This window comes from Nicotiana tabacum, chromosome 24 (assembly GCF_000715075.1).
Source record: "Nicotiana tabacum cultivar K326 chromosome 24, ASM71507v2, whole genome shotgun sequence".
Taxonomy (NCBI): domain Eukaryota; kingdom Viridiplantae; phylum Streptophyta; class Magnoliopsida; order Solanales; family Solanaceae; genus Nicotiana; species Nicotiana tabacum.
The window spans coordinates 65,619,442-65,624,270 of NC_134103.1; the positions used below are offsets into that span (position 1 = coordinate 65,619,442).

The 4,829-nt window shown below is 38.3% G+C and overlaps 1 long non-coding RNA gene across 1 annotated transcript; it reads left to right on the plus strand.

The window, feature by feature from the left end:
* Positions 1 to 435: 435 nt before the first annotated feature.
* On the plus strand, positions 436 to 3,094 carry LOC107786566 (uncharacterized). Its single transcript, XR_001648174.2, has 2 exons — positions 436 to 1,451; positions 1,573 to 3,094. It is a non-coding gene; the product is annotated as an uncharacterized LOC107786566 (long non-coding RNA).
* Positions 3,095 to 4,829: the final 1,735 nt, after the last annotated feature.

Sequence of the window (4,829 nt, forward strand, 5' to 3'; positions counted from 1 at the left end):
TATCCTGTATCAATGATCTTTCCCATGTAGATCTCGATTTCATTCTTCAAATGACCTTTAGATCCATCGATTGTTTTACATTTAGTTTGGCATCATCCTACATATGTCATTATTTGATTTATCCACATGGTAGCTCCTTTTTTTTTCAGTACAGATAGTCCCCTACTTTTCGAGTAATCACTGATGAATAATCGAAAAGTGATAGAAGTTTTGGTGGAACAAAGAAGTGTGCCTAATAATTTATTCTAAAATCTTTGTGACGTGTTCTAAAGTGAAACAACATGCACCATTTTTATTTAATGACCGAAACACGTGGCATGACTTGATTGGTTCTGCTATTATCGGCAGTTTCCAAAGCAAACACGACTCTATGACTTCGAGATGAAAGACCTATGATGACGGTTCTATGATGGTGTCCCTTCCTTCTATAAATAGAAAACCCTTAATTCTTCTTCCTCACCATCTTTTGAAACATCATCTGTCGTACTATTATCGTTGATGATCTCCCAGATATTAAAACTCCATTAAGTTTAGAAAAGGAAGTAGAAGACTTTAGAAATTGAGTTCTAAGATGGTCGGAAAAGGTTCCGCCACCGTAAAGTCACCAATAAAAAGTAAGAAGTGTGATAAACAAGTGTCCGCTGCTAATCACATTGTTTAAGAGATTCTACCCAACTAATTTAATTATGTGGGAGAACGTGCCTAGTGGAATAAAATAATAGGCCAAAAGGGTAACCGAAATACTTCTGCGAACAATTACCCATCCCTCATCCAATTTGAGCATCTCTCCCTTATCCAGAAAGAATGTCATCGGAAGGATGAGTTCCCCATTGAACCTGCTCGAGCAAATGAGTGAATCACTAGTTATCGAGAGGGTTTTTTCATCTGTCTACATGTATCCGTTCATTCTACGATTCAATCTTGCAATTAACCCCGTGATATAAGCTTTTTACAGACACTAAAATGTTTGTTTAGCCCAAATAGGTGCAACTGTTTAGAGGGTCATAGCGTGCCTTCATTCTTTATCGAACTTGGCTTAAGTAGATTTTACTCTTTTCCACCTTCTTTATCTTTATTCTCCCAAACTTTTTCATGCTAGAGTGTCCACTCTTAAAAATTGCAAAAGCGAGTTCTTTTCAACCTCAAGGATGACTAAGATCGCGGGTAGTATGAAAGGTTCATGGTCGTACCTACCTAAGATCTGATTCAGCTTATTGATCATTCTTTCCGTGAAAATGGAACTTCTCCCTAAGTTTTGTTATTACTTGTGAAATAACCCTTTTTTATTTAATATTATTAATGCTTTTCTTATATTGTAGCGACTATGTAGATAATTGGGAAAGTCTCGGATTTTGATAGTTAGGGGGAAATGACATTGCCTTCCACTTCTATGGATCAAATAACCTGAAAGCATATCTCGAAAATATTTGGATAGAAAGCTATGAAGCATGGTAAGTCCCTAAGAATGCTGATAGCTTCTTTTATACTTTTACGTATATAAATTTTGCATGTAACCTTTATTGGTGTAGGGATTTGGCCACAGAGAACTCAATCTAAGGCTTTTATTGACAGGCCCAAGGTAAATGAATCTCAAGAAGAGATTTTGAAGCTCGCCACTTTGAAACGGAAAAGCAAAGATTCTTCAACTTTTGCTCTGGCAATGACCATATTAGCTCTCTGGAGAAGAAAGCAAAATCTGGCAAAGAGAAGGCCAAAATATTAGGGGATGACCAGAGCAGCCCCCGAGTTAGCCCCCTAAATACTCAACTTTGTCTCTGAGATGAGCCCGAGGATGATCCTATCTTCGTGGAGGATAGTGAAGAAAAAAACTGTGGGGTGCGTGTAGAGAAACCAACCCCTGCTCCCACTTTGGAGTCGGTCGAGGCTCTATGTGTTGCAAGTTTTGATGGTCCATAGATTGGGATCATCCTTTCGAGATCCAACACTCTGTGCGTCCCCCTTATTCTTCTGCTTCAGAACATCTGCCTAACATTTTTACTCGTGAAGGTAGCGGTCCCTCTACGGAGGCAAAGATGCATCGGGTTGTAACTGAGATTCTTGAGGATGTTAATCTCTAACACCGTCCCAATAAAGTTTTCCCTCCGTTAAAGAGGTTGATTGTCCCTTGCGAACAAGGAAAATTCAATGTCCATTCTACTGCCAGTTTGGTCAATGCCATGCTCCACTCCACTCTCCGGGTGTATTTTCCTTTTCTTTCTTCCTTTTTATTTTGTTTACATTTTATATTTCGATAATTAATATGACTTTGATTTTGCAGTGCAATTTGAACGGCACAGAGGTGTTGAAGGGAATTACATACTACGAGGAGACCATTGCGGAGCTAGCGGTAGACCATAGATATTGGAAGTCTCGGCGAAGGGGCTTCAGGAGGAGAAGGAGGCTTTAGAGTAACAGGCTAAGCTGGTTACTGCAGAACTGAAGTATACTATAGCAGAAATGAAGCAATTGGAGGCCATGTTCATTAATCAAAATTCAAATCTACCGAGGAGATTCAGAGCCTTAAAAATTTACTTGCATAGAAAAATATATACTCGAGTCAACTAGTGCACGAGTATACCCAGGCTAAGGTAGATCTATGTGCATCGAGCGATAAATTGAGGTTTCTCATTGCGTCGGTTGACCCATTGACGGCATCTCTTAATGCTTTCGAAGCTGAGAAGATAGATCTCTGTGCTAAGAGCAACTAGGTGGTTGCAAAGTACAAGGCCTTCAAATTCCAATTCGATATTTATCTGAATTGGATGTTCTTGCAAACCCGTGAAACGTTGAAGGAGGTTCATGTTGAAGCTTAGATCTGGAGGCAAAATCTGAGAAGGCAAAGGAAGTAGTAGAGATGACCCAGCAGGCTATGAGTTCTTCTTCCCCCGAAGAAGAATCCTCGACAGGATGAGACTGTTGAAGCCGAGCGTACTAAATTGCACACTACATCACTAACTTCTCAAGTTGATCCTTGTCGAATGTTCATGTTGTCTTAGCTTTTGGATTTCACTTACATTATATTTAGTTTTTGGGTTTGTCTTGTTAACATCTAAGCTTTTTGCCTAATATTTGGAACATTTTGCATTTTTGTTTCCGTCTTTTGAATATTTCGTATCTATGCTTCTGCGTTTCAGCATTTTTGCTAAGTCTTATAGACTTCATCATTTTTGATCGATCACTTAAAGCCGCAATTTTTATGCTTGGCATAGATATGAAAGAGAGCCCTTTACTTTCTCGACACGTATGAGGATGACGTCTCATATTGTTTTGGTGCAACGTAGGACAATATATATTGTTAGTATGTGCGGATATTGAACCAGGGATAACATTGAAATAAAACACTTATTTCAAATGTAATGCCTGATGTTTTCATTAACTTTTATTAAGACAATTTATTTGAGTAAAAAATTAAGTCATTAATGTGACTAATAACATTAGCATTTACGAAAAATATAAGAGTCGGAAAAGAACTTGTTCTAATTTTATTTCGAAAACTTTTCGAAAACTTTCAACGATTTGCTTAAAAGTTTTCTTCTTTTTCCCTCTTTTTAGAAGTTGATATAAACTTCTTTTTCTTTGAGATTGATCTCTCTTTTATCTTCATAGTTGAAATTTGTCATACTTTTGTGTGGCATGTGTAGTCCCCCAAATTTTTGAGTTTGGAGCATGGGGATTCAGACACTAGTCTTTTGTTTCAACCTTCCCAGGACTTTTGATTCGGTAAATTTGACTTCTTTTGGTCCTATTCCTGAAAAGAAAATACATACAAGACAAATTATTTTTAACCCGTTCAGTCAGACTTTTTCGATCTTGACCGGGAAAATTTGATAGTTCTGTGTGCCAATGGTGGTCTTAGTCATCATTTTTCGGTCTGTTTTTGCAACGATCCAACCGGTGGTTTGAGCATTAGTCTTCTGTTCGGTGGTTTGAGGTCTTGAGTAACTTCATATGATGTATTACTTCTTGCTTTTATGGTTGGTTTCGATGTTTGAGAGATTCAGAATGGATTTGGAAGAGAATTTCATTTTTGGAGGCTTAAAGTTAAAGAGTTGACCAAGGGTTAACTTTTGTGAAAGCAGTGTTAGATTCACGTTTTGATGGTTACAATAGGTTTGTATAGTAATTTTTTACTTAGGCGTATGCCCGGATTCGTATTTGGATTTTTTTAGAAGGTTTTGGATCTATTTAGCAAAGGTTTGCAATTTGAAGGTTTGGAAAGTTCATAGGTTTGACCGGAAATTCACTTCGATGTTAACTGGTTCGGATTATGATTCTGGGAGTTGGAATAGGTTTTTATATTATTTGGAACTTGTGTGCAAACTTTGGGTTCATTCCAAGTTGTTTTGTCGTGTTCGGCGTATGTTTGGAATTGGAAATTGGAATTAGTTCATTAAGCATGAATTGAGGTGCGATTCATGGTTTTGAAGTTATTTTATGAGATTCGAGGCCAATAGTCGGTCCGTGTTATGCTTTGGGACATGTTGGTATGTTCGGACGGGGTTTCGAGGGGCTCGGGTATGTTTCGGGCGGTTTTGAACCATTTCTCCCTTGTCTTTGATTGCTGGTTTTGTCTGATTTTCTGGTGTTGTGGGTCTTCTTCCCGATCACATATGGAGGAGTGCGATCGCGAAGTTTATATTGGAGCTGGGTGTTTTTTCCTCTTCACGTTTGGGACTTGTAACGACCCGACCGGTCATTTTGAGCTCTAGCACCTCATTCAGCGGTTTGAGACCCTAAGCAGCTTTACTTCAAGTATTATGACTTGTACGTATGGTCGGAATTGAATTTCGGGAAATTCGGAGTTAGTTTGGTTAGAAAATTCTAATTTT